The sequence below is a fragment of the Centropristis striata genome, chromosome 4 (assembly GCF_030273125.1).
Source record: "Centropristis striata isolate RG_2023a ecotype Rhode Island chromosome 4, C.striata_1.0, whole genome shotgun sequence".
NCBI lineage: Eukaryota > Metazoa > Chordata > Actinopteri > Perciformes > Serranidae > Centropristis > Centropristis striata.
Genome location: NC_081520.1, coordinates 23623949 through 23639398, shown reverse-complemented (window position 1 = coordinate 23639398; position 15450 = coordinate 23623949). Strand labels below are relative to the sequence as shown.

Here is a 15450-nt window from a genome sequence, read left to right as displayed (position 1 = left end):
ATTAGTTTTAGTTTAATTTAGTTGTGAATTTTTGTCTTTAAATTCAGTTAGTTTTAATGCGTTTTTAGAATTTGCTAGTTCTAGTTTAGTTTTTATTGGTTTTAGTGTTAGTTTTAGTATGTTGTAATGGGGTATTTGTTGGGTGGGAGAAAGAGGTCACAGTAAATTTTGCCTTCATTTCCTTTGTCTTATCCATCTTCATTATGCATGAAAAAAGTTGACAAAAACGAAAACGAAAGACATTTTCACTATAATTTTAGTTAGTTTTGTAACCACACAATACAGTTTCAGTTAATTATCATTATCATGTAACCTTTAACCCTTGAAATATAGTCTGAAATCTCAAAAAAAGCCTTTAAAGAAGTGAGGACCGGCTGAAATGTCCTCACTTTGCAAAAATGTCCTCACTCTGTTGGTGAAAAACGTGTTCTGGTCCTTACTATGTAGGAAGTACAAGAACACACACACACACACACACACACAATATGCTGCACTTGTTATACAGAATAAGTCATAAATCACAAAATAATAAATATACATACTGAATGTTGAAACATTTCTCACCAACTATATCAGCATCATTTGACAGAGCTGTATTACATGTTGCATATTTCACATGTTAGCTGTCATTAGCTCCATTAAAATAGGAAGTAACCATGGTGATTGTTGTCATAGAACAGAACAGTCTGGTGTGTGACATAGTAGGATTCTAGAATGGGTGACACATCAGAGGCATGTAGCAGCAGATCTACTGAACCACTGAAGACCAGGATGGATCCAGATCAAACAACAACACAGACTTACAGACAATGACAGATGGATGATTCATTTTCTGATGACTGATTGATATTTTATCATGTGTCAGTGGCTGAGTTCACTTCACAAACTGTCAACATGCAGTGAGCCATGACAGGACAGTGAACTTTATTGTTGGACCTCAGCTGAAGTTAATTAGCTGTTAGCATTCAGAACAACCAGATACAAGTTTTGTGCAGGTACAAATTATTTCTGTTGTAGACTTTTAATCAGTCATTTTGCTCTCATCAAAGTTTGTAACAGGTGGTTTTTTGGTTTTGTTAAACATCGACAATATCAACATTGTTGAACTTCTGGAGGCTGTCAGGATCATTGTTTGTTGTCATTATATTTGGTTGCTTGCTTGTAATTGTGTTACAATTACAATTGTTGTTTATTTTATTCAACGCAGTTTACGCTTCTTCTATTCAAGTATGTTTCCAGTGAACACTTGTATGTGTTTGTGATGAATTAATTATAACAATGGTGTTGGTGTTTATGTTTTAGAACAAAGAGAAAACTATATTCACATCTATTTACATTTTGATGAACATCTTCTCTTCTCTTTTCTTGTCTTTTTCCAGGTAAGATGGACATTTGAACCGACTCCTTTTCTGTGTGTTACTTGTGTTTGACACACAATTGTCTGCTCATCTGACTGAGGGGGGACAGAGGCTGTAGAAGTTACACAGCAAGAGTAAGACACACACACACACACACACACACACACACACTTGGCAATATGTATCGTGTACCTTTTAATGAGGAATTTTAATAGTCACAGTTTGTTTTCCTGCCTGATGAATAATGAAGCTGAACGTGCTGCATGGAGGTTCTTGATGTTGCACTTGTAGTTTGGATGTGGAGCATCACTGTTGTTAACTTTACTTTACTCTCCTGATGGATCAAACTGCTCTGCTGATCTGTTGGTGGTGAACGTTCATAAAGAAGACTGAGAGCCAGAAAATATGATGATGTGTAGTGGTGTGTCCTTCATATTATCAGATTCTGATTCTGTCTGAAGAGTCTGATTCTCTGAACCTTTGTTGCCTTTGTTCAAATTTCTCTTCCAGCACTTTCAGATTATGTGACTGTTATTCAAAGCAGGTTAATTGATGATCTCATTAGACTACAGGAGTGTAAATCTGTGTCTCTCAGCTCGCTGCAGGGTTATCTGCTGAGCTCCGGCTGTATGGCTCTTTAGTTTTTTAGTTTTACTTTTCAAGTTGAACTCAGAGATGGAGAGCATCACTCGTTCTCAACATACTCAACACTGTTACATCAGCACAGGAAGTGCACCTGAAATAATTTTTTAAATGTAAACAGCAGCTCTGCTTGGTGGAGGAAGCTCTGGTTTTATTTACAGATATGCATGTATAAGAACAAACATTGTGTATGACAGGATTGTGTGAGTATATATTACAGATATGTTTGGCTCTGGTACAGTGTTGGCCTTCTGCAGCTCACAGATTCCACAGTTTCCTTTTTACGTCTATAGACTGTCTGACTGGCAGCGCTTTGCTGTCCTCAACACACACCAGTCACATCATGGCACTGAGAGGCTGCTGAGGACAAATATGTGCTTTTCATTAGTTTCTGTTTATTTTAGTGACTTCAGTTTTCTTATTTACCACTAACGGTATTTTGCCCTGCAGATAACATCACCATGGACAGTGAATTGTAACAACTTTTAACAGAAGAAACAGTCAGAGAGTGACGTCTGTCACTGCAGATTAGTTCAATAATGTTTGACTTGACAAGGAAACAGAGAATGAAGGATAGTTTATCTGCTGCACCAGCAGCCCTGGGGCCTCATGTATCAAAGAGTATGTAGCTTTCATACTGAAAGATGGCGTACTCCCAAAACTAGGGAGTAGTACGCACGCAAACTCACCTCCACATGTATCAAACTGTGCTTACGCCAGGTTCAGCGCACCTTTCCTTGATACATCCCAACCAGCGTGGAACTGAGCACACATGCACGAGCCACCAGCCACGCCCCGGACCTTCCCCAAAATGAATACGCAAATGACATGCAAATGACTATAAATCGCCGGCATGCCCGCTGATTATCGACAAAACAACGACAAATCAACTTACTGCCACTGCGCGCGAGGTGGACGTGGTGATCTCCGGTGTGGAGGCAGGAAAAATTTGCTTTTTAGTGCCTCAGGTGTGGGATCAGCAACAAGGTGTCACTGTGGCTGTTAACGCAGCCGGATCAGAGAGCTGCACCATGGCAGAAGGGTCCCTCCACACACGCTCCTTCTAAACGCCACCGTTATTGAACGAGGTCAAAGCCGTTAGAGCTGCCAGTGCGTAATGCGTGCCAATATCATTTTTACGCATCAGTTTATAAGCTACACTTAACTTGTTGTCCCAATTAAACATCACATACGGGATCAAATATGCACCCTACCTGACTTATTCTGGAAGGATTTCCAACACACGTTTTTTCTCCGGAGAGAGGGATCTGTGCGTCATGGATCGCTGTTCACCTGCAGCGTTAACATCTCCTTGTTAAACCAAAGGGGAAACGGTCGGCGATCGGGACTTTGACACAGTAATTAAGGCAGGTTATCTGTGAAAAATGTGTGCGCTCCATAATCAGAATCACATGTACTTTATTGGAAATTCGGTATATATAAAAATAGTGGAAATAGCAGAATATATAGACTTAAGAAAATATACAATCTTAACATCAAAACATATAGACTTCAACATACTATCATTGCACAACTCAGCAGCAGTACGCAGGTGAAGTCTAAAATATGATAATAGATGAAAAAAAAAACATCTATACCCTCATTTAGAACGGGTTATTGATGGTGGAAAATGGCATTTTCCTTCCATTTTCCGAGAGCTATGAACAATAAAAATAATGGCAGTTGTGTGTAGTATGAGTTTAGACATGAAAGACGTTTTAAATAGAGCATAAAAGATAGTTTCTGCCAAACAAAAGTTTGCGGTGCCACCGCACATTCTCACGGCAAGTTCACTTTTCATATATGTGGCGTGTGCGGAAAAAACAGCGTACGCAATGTTTTTTTTTGCGTACGCAGCGTTGATACATGACGCCCCTGGTCTCTACTGCTCCGATAACTTCTCGACCTCAACACACACACACACACACACACACACACACACACACACACACACACACACACACACACACACTCTGCTGTAACAAAGGGATTCAACATTGTCTCAGAGGGCGTCCTCCATCAGACACAGTTGAATGATAAATATAATATGGAGGACAGAGAAGGAGAAAGAAAACACAGAGGAGAAACTGAACAGCATGATTTCTGCCTAAATAATAATTTAATGTGATTTATCAGTTTTATTCCTGATATCTGAAGAAATAAATGTAAAATCTGTATAGGCTGTTGTTATAATATCTGGATGAGCAACAGAAATGTGGACCTCTGAAGAGAAGGTCAGCTGATTGTTATATTACTGTATTAATAATATAATAGCTATGTGTGGTTATAAACCCGAGAGCATAGGGAGGCACCATTAGACATAATTATCTTTTCATGAAATGTCTTTATTATGAATGTGACTGCAAAGTGAAAACAAGTTTGTGGAACACTGAGTTACCTTGATAGCAGGAAGCTGCAGCCGTTTCCAGACACACTCTCTATTTTCATGTTTCAACAGACTTCATTCAGTATAACAGTCTGACTATGTCCTGTACTGTAATTACAGGTACTGTAGTACTATCAACACCACTAACAGAACTATTGCTTACAATGATATTAAAAGCTGTTAGAGTAAACACAATGCTCTGTCTGTGTCTCCAGGTAAAGTAATGATCTCTCCACTGAGCATCTTTCTCCAGCTCTGTAATGGGTTCCTGACTCTCTCATATTGAAGGGTCGCTGCCCTCCAGAATGACCTTTGACCTTATTATAAAGTACTAGTGGACAAACAGCTGAACTCCTCCAGACGCTCTTATTCCTCCTGAACAGTCCAGCCTCACTTCATTTCCTCTGAGCTCGTCAGGCTGCTGAGCTGTAGGACTCTTCACACTAACTGCTACAGACAGCTCCACTGTGGCTCTCATTTGTCTGATAAATAAAGCTGTTTGACAGTTGATTTAAACAGCATGAACAGTTTAGCAGCACTGAAGAGAGGAAGCCAGAGGAGTCACTGTTTTAAAGTGTTACAGTAAATTTAGAAGGTTCACCTCGTTGTCTCAATGTCTTCTTTGAGCCAGTGGAGAGTTTTCTAAAGATGAAGTGTTGTTTTTAATGTCTACAAATATATTACAATTTAAAACATTCAGAACAACAAAAGCAGCTCTGAAAGCTTCAGTGAATTGTTTTCCAGCAGCACTTATGAAGCTGCCTGTTTCCTGTTTGTTTGTGTCTCTCTGCTGTCAGAGAGGTTGTGGATAATGCTCAGTGTTTAGCTCTTGAATCATACTGTAGTACTCTACACTGAGTCAAACTTTAATTAGACTCATACTGAGAACACTTCCTCTCTCTCTCACATACAGCTGCATCATGTGCTGGCTGCTGAGCCACAGATGTGGACAGGCTCTGCTGCTGTGATGATCAGGGTCCTGCTGGCTGTGTTGTGGGTTTGTCCTCAGTGTCAGGAGAGGCTTCAGGAGTGGATGTGACACACAGAGAGGTTAAATAAGGTTAAATCCATCAGAGAGATCAGTTTGATTGTCTCACTTAAAGCTTCATTTAGGTCACTGTAAGAGTTCAGCTGGAGCAGCGCAGACTCACCTGTTGCTGCCTCTGTTCTGGCTCTGCAGTGTGTGTTGGAGGCCACTGGGATGACTGCTGTTTATCCACAGCTGTCTCACAGTGAAGCTGATGACAGGACTCGCTCTTCTCTGAGCTGGCTGGTGGGGCGAGAGCTGGCCGTGGTGCTGGAGCTTTGTGAGCTGAGCAGCAGGACTCTGTGGTCCAGAGGACAAAGGGCTTGTATCCCAAAACATCCAGATTCTTCAGCTGAGAATATTATGAGCGACACAACAGAAACTGGATGACTGTAAAGTTGTTCACTTGTATCTCAGAGCCAGAGACAGTTTTTCTTGTTGTTCCTCTTCATTCAGTGACAGCACTCAGAAACACACAGAGGAAAACATGCAGCAAACTTGTTGTATAATCTGTCTGCAGGAACACATTCAGCTCTGAATCAGTGCATCAGGCGCTGCTGGTTGGTTTTCATACATAAGTGTAGGTCTCTGAGTGAGTACAGCCGTTCCCTCTGCAGCCTTTCAGGCAGTAATTCTGGCAGATAGACTGATTCAGTGGCTCCACTCTGAATCAGTTCAAGCTGCATTTCTGTTTGGAAACAAACATCAAGGGAAAAGGGGAAAACAGACAAAGAACAGCAGAGACTCTGGGTGTGTTTGGGGCGTAGGAACAAAGTGTGATCCACTTAGATGACAGCAATACAGCCCACAACACTCGTTACCATGGTGACAGCTTTGAAGGGAAATGTGCATACAGATCAATGAGGGTTTGATCCAGTTCAACAGTTTCCCTCCAAATGTGATTCTCAAATACTAAATCAGAGATTTCTCACATTATCAGCAAGAATTGTCTAATAAACCAGAAGATTTTACAGGACTCATAATGAGAATATTTCAGTTTACCCATATTCCATCAGGATCTGCACTCTGACACCTTGAAACTTTTAACTTTTCTATAAAACTCTTATTCAAACATTTTATTGTTCGTCAAACTTTCTCTCAAATCAGAGGATCTGAGAGGTGTGAGGGTTTTTGTTCTCACATCCCAAAAGACTAAGAGCCTCAGCATCTTTCAGTCCAGAGCCAGATACAACAGCAACATTTCCCTTTTCAGATCCTCATCAGGTTCACCACAGTGTTAGTCACACAAACTCTGTTCTCTCTCCAACCTTCTGAAAGCACCTGAGTCCACCTTCCTTATCGCCCAGAGCAGAGAGGAAAAAAGTAGGAGGAAGAATAGAAATGAACAAATAGAAGAACAAAAACACAAAGTAAAATAAAAATTGATTTAACATTGTATTTGTAGAACTAAAGCTTTTCAGGAGAGATTGCTCGATATGAATGAACGCTGTGGTGGAACTGTGGTTTGAAGCTAAAAGAAAGACAGGATGAGTAGAGGGAGGAAGATCAAGTCAAATGAAAGAGACAGAGAGAGAAAGAGGGAAAACAAAAGAAAACAGGAAACCAGAGGGCAGAAAGGAAATAAATAAAGAAATACTCTGAAATGTTGTTTCATGCGAGTCATGACAGGGAACAAACATTTCATTTTTATTCTGTCACTATCCATCTGTCACCTCCTGCAGCAAAACCAATTCTTCATGAGAACTGTTCAAAATCAGCTTCAGTTAAACTTTTTATCTCATAAATTCAAATAATGTGCACACAGAGTATAAAAACAATTCTGCCTAATATACCGAACAGAGAATAAACTTTCAACTTTTAAGCTGCTGCAGATTACAACTAGAAAATTTCCTCTGAGGAAATTCTGAAAGGGCCACGGGATCTACTGCCGGTGTGTGTACACTATGATGAGATTCTTCAGAGATTTCAAACTATGCCCTTTAACCTCAAAATATGTGTGTGTGTGTGTGTGTGTGTGTGTGTAATTAAAATCACATAAAGTTACGTGTGTGTGTGTGTGTGTGTGTGTGTGTGCGTGCGCGTGCGTGCTTGTGTTTGAAGCATGTGTATGCATGTGTGAGGAGTGTGCGTGTTTCGCGCATGTGTGTGTGTATCTGTAATCACATCAAAGATCAAAGGCAATCAGATCAAAGCAATCAACAGAATTAACTGACAACACCTGTTAATGAAAGAGTGACAGCAGCCAGAGGTGGACTGGAATTTCTGGCTTCGAACAGAAAGCATTTTTGGCAAAACCATAATACCTATCATTGATCCGACTTCACTTTGAGCGTCCCGAGTTCTTCCTGAACGTCTACATATGGTTTTTTTTAAGAAAAATGAAAAAATAGCTTGGTTAGAGCGATCTAAAAAAACTGTTACATCTCCCTTCTTTTAGAAATCTCCCTGCGTTTTTAATATGGGAGCCAATGAGGCTGTTGGTGGTGTTGGTGGTGCATCTGTGCGTCGTACGCCCAAACTATAACTCTGACAGCTTTATCAGAGGATTGTGAGTGAGAAGACAAATTTTCCTACGTTTCTATGTATAAATTATTTCTGTAGAGTAGAATTTGCGGCCTGGAGCGCAGTTTTCAAATTTATTTTTTGACAGTTTTTTCTCTCCCTCTACACTCTGGCGATGATGTCACACACTGTGGCACGAACATTCCGTGCAATACACACCCATTATAATCTCAGAATTTCTCCCAAAATGATCATGGTCATTGAACAGGGATTGATAAAAAACTATATGACCTATCGAAATGTGGATTAATACACCAATACACAAGACTTGTGTCTACTGTTTAAAGTTTAAATGGAGTCTCTAGCTGAAATTATGCCAGAGAAGTAGATGTTTGAAAATCTCCAATTAGTGTTCTTTTTTTGCTCATTTTCTTTTGGCCGTCCCATTCATTTCAATGCAAAATTTTGGGCAGTTTTTCGCGACTTACGTCGAGAAAAATTTGTATGCTGTAGAGAAAAGTAATAGCACACCGATTCCGATCAAACCGCACGTTTTGATGTATAATTTGTCCTGCAACTCTTCAATTTGTAGGACTAGTAGCGGGACGAAATTGCGTCCGGAAGAGGAAGAAGAAGAAATCCACAGTATAACAGTAGTGCTCGGTGCGATTGCCCCGAGGCCCTAATAATACCAACTTTGCTCAACACAGACCAAGCAGCCCTCAGTAATGTTGCCTCTTCTCTATTATTTTGGAATAAATGTATTGTCTATGCATGCATTAGTTTTTAATTAAGTTCTTCATTCAGGCTCTGTTTCATCTCTGTAATGCTGCCACCTCAGGGCTCTGCAGGATTACATGTATTTAGAGCAGATCACTGAGCATTTACACTTCAGTTCCACCAGAGACAACAAGGCCTCTGGACTTCACCACATATCCAAAATTAACATGCACTGACGAGAAAATATGAATATTCATATATGACTTTACTTACTGCCATTGTATGTATACAATGGCAGTAAGTAAAGTGATGATTTGCACAGAAACTGTATGGATGTTGATGAGAGTAGAGGAGGACTGTGAGGTACTTTGACTGTGGTGTCAGTGAATAAAGCTGCAGGTCTGTGATTAGACTGATCTGTTATCAGTTGATTCTCTCCAGCTGTTTGATAGAAGAGGATCAATTCATGCCTCATTGATGTTTTTACTCTTTAATAAGTTTCATATCCAACAGCATTTTAAGTTAATTTAAAAACCATCAACTAATGTAGAAAAAAAGGGGCATTGCCACAGTCATGATTTCATTTGTTTTTCTACCATGTAGCTGTACTCTCACAGAGCCATCTAAACCTTTGCACGTATCTCACAGGTTCTATTACTACAATGCAGCGTTTTCACAGGATGTTACATGTGTGAGGGTTCAGCTGTGTAACACCAGTTCTCAGATCACTTTATCAGCTTCTATAAGACTTCAGAATGGACTTCAAGGCTCTGCTCCTTGTTTATAAAGCACTAAATGCTCTCAGACCTGCTCAGTGATTATGAGCCAAACAGGTCTCTCAGGTCGTCTCACACAGGCCGCTTTCAAGGATTAAAGAAAAGTGTGGGGAAGCTTCTTTTACCTTTAATGCTCCGGTCTCTGCACCAGCTCCAGATGACCTCAGATGACCCAGTGTGGACCTCATTTAAGATGAAAATGCTGCTTTCATTCTTCTCTTCGGTGTATGAGTTGGTGAGGTTTAATCCTTTTTGTTGTTTGCTGCATTCATGCAAACCACACTGAGTCTGTCTGCAGGAAACTGAAACAGTTTTATCCTCCTCTTCCTCCTCTCTGTCATGTGAGGAAGCTCTTGCTCAGACAGCAGTGTTGATCAGTATAATCCTCACAGAGATGACAGCACAGCAGAGCAGTGTAGACCACCACTGGACTTGTTGATGCATGGAGGCATTATTTCCACCTCCCTGCTGTGAGCTCCACAGAGCTGCTGGACACCTGCTCTGCTTCTCTGAATGCCAGCTCACTCCCTGTTGTGGGATTTGGTGCCAGTCTCTTCTGCTGTCCAATTAGCAGCATGTAGCCAATTAATATTGATAAGTTTGTTGATGTTAACCAAAGGTTTCAATGGAGTCTAACAGCTGAATATCAGAATTGTAACTAATATCATTCCTGATCATAAAGTTGATCTCCTTGACGACCACAGACTCTTCTGTCAACAGAACAGGTACAGAGGACAGAGGACATCACATCAGCTCAATCTGAATTATAAACTGTGGAATAAATCATTCTGTAGAAACATTACTCCAGAGCAAAATATCCTCCAAAGGAATAAATAGACACATTTTAAATAAACTTACCCAAACAGTCTTTAGACGTCATTTAATCTTGTCTCATAGTTTGATGGTTCAGTGATGACAGCAGGTGCAGCACAGGTGTAACTGCTTTAGTTAACGATGGCTCAGTTCCACTGAGTGTCAGTGAACTATAGCAGCCCAGGACCTGACTCATCCTAATCATCTTATTCATTACACCTGTGATGCTGGAAACACTCAGTCACACTTGGTATTGGAGCAGCTCCTGAAGAATAGATGTGCTGGATGATAAAAGTCACACATTAATTCCTACATCACACTACTCTCTAGCTCTCTCAGCTTGGCCAGGTGAATGTCACAGAGATCATATCCATATTTTCTACAGTATGTTAGATAAAAGTGACATCAGCAGAGATCACTCTGAAAATGTTGTATCACCTTTCTGTATTAGCCAGTTTTAAAGTGATTACATGTACTGGAAACAAACAATGGAGAATTAAATAACACTAATCATCACAGTGTTTACAGTCCCCCAACACACACACACACACACACACACACACACACACAGTTAGATAAGACAAACACCACTGTGACAAATCAAACTGTATCATCTGGTGTCTCAGTGGAACATCAAGTGTTGAAATGTGTTGGAGGCTGCTGTTGTTGGTGGAGTCACAGATGTTATATTAATAAAACAAAAATTGTATCTGGTGTGACTCAGCAGAGACTGTGGGTGTTAGCTGTGTGTGTCTCTCACAGGGCGTCCTGCCTCTCCTTCCACTGTCTCCACCAGCGGCTCCATCACTGCTTCCTGGCTTCCACCACCCAACATGACTGTGATTGGTTGAAAGAAATACAAACCAGACAGAGCATCTGTCCCCCTGTCACAGAATGATGAGTGTAGCCAGACAGCTGACTCTGTGTCTTCAGGTCTGGATATGGTAGACCAGGATTCTAGAATCTGTGAGACATCAAAGGCACAGAGTTTGTGTGACATCATGTCAGAATTCTAGATTCTAAATTCTATGTCACACCAAAGGAACAGTTTGTTAGAATCAGGATTGAGATTCACACCAGAATCTACTGAACTACTGAAGAATAGTATGTGGAAATGGAAGAACCACAAACACATGTCTTATCTGAAGAAGATTCCAGAGACGATCCTAGAGAAGGTTCCAACCTGAAACATCTACTGAGTGTGCTGATCCCTCTGTCTCTGGTTGTCAGTCTGTGTCCACAGTGAGTCCTCTCACATTCACTAAAACCTCCAAACAGAACTTTCTGGAGGACACACATTCAAGTGTAACAGAGCTTCATCACTCAGGCTGATGATTGATTGTTGTTTGTCTCAGAGAGATTTGAAGAATCAGACTGATGACTCACTACTTTCTCAGATTGTTGATATTCTTCTTCATGTGTTGGACATCACAGTGTGTCCCTGTGTGAACTGTTCTCTGATACTAACTGTTCTCTGATAGTTAGATATCTGTTTGTTGTGTTTCCAGTTGAGCTGCTGTGGTGGCAGCAGAGCTGTTTGTCTCCTGTGTGTCTCACACCTGTCTGATCCTTTTAGATCACAACACGTCTGCTGAGCTGATCATCACTGTAGCCAGCAGGTGGTGAGCTGATGACCGTTCATAATGGAGGAAATGAACATTAAATCAGCTGATAATAGAAGTGAGATCAGTAGAGCCTAGAGAGTGTGTGTTGTGCGTGATCACACTGAGGTGTTTGAAGTTTAGACTGAATGAATGTGAATATAACAAAGCAGCTGTATGTAAATGTGTCTTATGTAGGCCAGTACCCTGCAGTCCTCAGTTTAAATGAAGGCCACGTCCACACAGGATGTCAACTTTGTGACACTGTGAAGTCACTGTTTGTCCTCTTGTTCACCAGAGGGACGATGTGTGTCCCCTCAGTGTCCAGTCCTTGGTCCTGTCCTCTCATATCTTTCCATGTTGTCCTGTATCTGATCCAAAGCTGGACAGCTGTCCTCCCTCCCAGCCTGTCTTCAGTCAGAGCCAGAGGGCTGGAGCTGCTCTTTTGTGTCCTGTCAGTGGTTGGACATCAGCTGTCTGTCTCTTGTCCACCAGAGTCCACACACAGACTGACCTCCATCTTCTGTCCTTTAAACCAGGACAAAGCTTCACTTCCTCTTTGTGTCTGTCCTGCTGTCTGCTCTGACTGATGCAGAGAGCTTTAAATAGGATCCATCACAGAGGTTTGATGAGGTTTCACTAAAAAATATTCAGAACTGTCACTTGTTGTTATATTTATGTGGAAGGAAATTTGATCATTTTTCTTCATCTTGACTCAAAGCCTCCATAATTTGTGTTAATTTAGTTATTTAATATCAGTTTTTGAAAGGGTTTTTGCGGATGGGATTTTATGATAGGATATTAATTTTGGCATCTTGCTTTAATCGGTGCCTCTCTCGAATATGAGTCATTATTTCTCTTCCTCTATTGATATGAAATAATTTATCTTCTTTATCTCACTCTCTTCTGTTTCCTGTTATCTATTCTTTTCTTCTACCACCTGCTCCACTGTTTACTCTTCCTCACCTCTCACTCAACACTTTGGCTGATGATGAGCAATTTGAATCCCATTAAGAGATTTATTTAGGAATTTAATAATGTCACAATATGAACGTGTATCCTCAGTATTTGTCTGAACATCATCTCAGTGCCGCCTTACCCAAAGTGTCTGTTTCCCTTCTCTTAGCTGGGAAGGAATACGTGAAAAATCATGAAGGTTGGGCACTTGTGGAAAAGTTTTTGATTTTTGGCAGGATGTTAGGTATGGGCTTAAGGGTTTAAAAATCCATGGATACAAGTTTGGGTGGCCCCCCTAGTGGCCGGTATCGATAAAATACAGAATGGTGCCCGCATAAAAGAGAAAAAGGTTATATCTCATCTTCCTTTAGTCTTAAATTGTTGTATAATGACAACACTTGATTTGATAAAATGAATCTAATTTTGATATTATCTTCCTATTTAAGTTCATTTTCTTATTTATGACTTATTGTCATGGTCACTTTTTGCTTGAAAAACGGTCCATATCTCTGAAATGAAATAACATAGAAATATTATTCAGGACTCTAAACACATATGTTCACCTTTAAGGAATACTATTGAACATGTTACCATCTTCTAGTGTGAAAATATCGTTGCAGAAGGTGCAGAAATTCACCAAGCTTTGCCTTCGGATTCAGCTGGTTTTACTAGAATGTTGTAGTCCATTGCAAAATGTAAAAAAAAAAAAAATGGCACTAATTAAACAAGGTGGTTCGCCCTTGTTACACACCTTAACCACTGAGGCACCCTTGTGTCACAAGATGTGACGTTGTATCAGCAATGTATGAAATTGGCAAAAAAACTCTATGGAATGCGTGGGCAGCTTACCCAGAAGTCACCGACAACCTCATTGTGATCATCCAAGACCCAACCAGCCTCACACTGCAATCAATGCACATGTGAGTTTTCGAACGCTGGACTGAACTCATGTATAGTAAGAACTGCGGTGTCGAGTCAGTCAATGAAGCCCAGAAGCTTCTTTTCACTCATGGCCTCAAGTCCCTGGATTCAATCCCCCCGACCCAGCATGCCTTATTCCAGCATGGGAAGCGTGCCCTGCACACTGCAGCTTTTGTCTGGAGGCAGTCCCTCTCCAAAACTCCAGAGATTCCAGACCCCAGTGAGTGGGGTTGGTAATGGAATGACAGAGCCAAAGTCTGGATGGCATATTGGACAGATCTGGACGATGTCAGCAAGGGTTTGGTTGTGTGAGGGAGGCTGTAATAATAATGATGAAGAGTGAAACTCTGCTGGATGTTTATTTCAGGACGACAGAGTTCAGAGGAACAGTGAGTTAGATCATCCTGTATGGACGACATGACGTCATAGATGTATGACCACACTGCTGGGTCTGTAACAGGAAGACAGACATGCAGAGACAGAGACATAAGAGATCAAATGTTACTCAGTATGTTAAGAAGTATTTAGTGAATTAAATGTATTCAGCTAAATTCTGAAGCTGATATTTTTACACTGTGCAAAAGTTTTTGCAATGACTTACAGAAGTAACTTGAGGGATTTTTTTCCTTTTTTAAGATGCATTTTGAAGCTGTCCAAAAGAGTTCCTTTGTCATCCAAACTTGATGAATGTAGTAAAGTGAAGACTCACCTTCACTTCCACAGTTAGTAGTTTGAACTAATGGTGCTGAATCTCTGCTGGATTTAAAGTTTCTCTTCTACTTTGCTCTCTCTCAGTTCTTACTCGCTGTCTTCACAAGTTTCCAGAGATTTTCTTTGTCAGTGCTGAGTCACCACTGAGATTTGTAGAAAATATGTTCTTTCTCTCTGTCCTCCCACTTTCTCTTCCTCTCTTTGTCACAAACACTTAAATTATCTGTTTGAACTGATCAGCTTCTCTCTTTAATATTCTGCTTTTTTCCACCTACACAGTTTACAGTTTTTCTTTGTCTTAATGGAGTTGAAGTAAACTATCATCTATGTCTCTTCATCCATATTCAGTCCCACTCTCAGACTTCTGATAGCTCTCTTTATGTTTTCACCTTCTGCTGATTTGTAATGTGGCTTCACTGTCCTGTTAGAAGATGATTCAGTATACCTGCTGTCTGTCTCTCTGTCTTTGTCTCTCTGTTTCCATTCTGAACCTGAATCACATTTACACACATCTTTATTTTGTTGACAGTGTAGCACAAGATACAGAAAATACTCGCTCCTTATTGGCTGGAAGGGATGCATTAAAATTGGACATCAGAATACATCAAAGATAGTTTATTTCATTCTGCCATCATCATAAACTGCTATATTTTATAATTATCAAAGTTACACATGAAAAACAGAGTTTGACAGGGTTGATGTTGATCAGCAGAGAGGATTTGATGATGTGGAAGTGAACAAGCTAACAAGTCTGCAGAGACTCAACAAGCGAATCCTCAGGAGAACAGCTGAGCTGAACAACTTTTTGTTGGATATAGTTTATTTTCCAATGCATTCGTATATGGGTGGAGAGTATAAGTTCTGGCCTCTGTAGCATTGAGATCCAGTTCTCTTTGTGGAATAAAGACCCAGTGACAGAGACCAACACACTTTAACTGGATGTGAAGCAGGAAGTGATGCTCTGCTCTGCAGAGATCTGGCTCTCTGTCAGACGCAAACTGTTCTCAAACCAAAGTCTTCAGGGAGACTTTCACACATTTACATGGCAGCTGAGAGCTGCAGTGTTGCAGCAGAG

At 40.6% G+C, this 15450-nt stretch overlaps 1 long non-coding RNA gene across 1 annotated transcript; it reads left to right on the top strand.

The window, feature by feature from the left end:
- Positions 1-11408: 11408 nt before the first annotated feature.
- Positions 11409-12117, top strand: LOC131970230 (uncharacterized). Its single transcript, XR_009394166.1, has 3 exons — positions 11409-11427; positions 11762-11865; positions 12085-12117. It is a non-coding gene; the product is annotated as an uncharacterized LOC131970230 (long non-coding RNA).
- The last annotated feature ends 3333 nt before the right edge of the window (positions 12118-15450 follow it).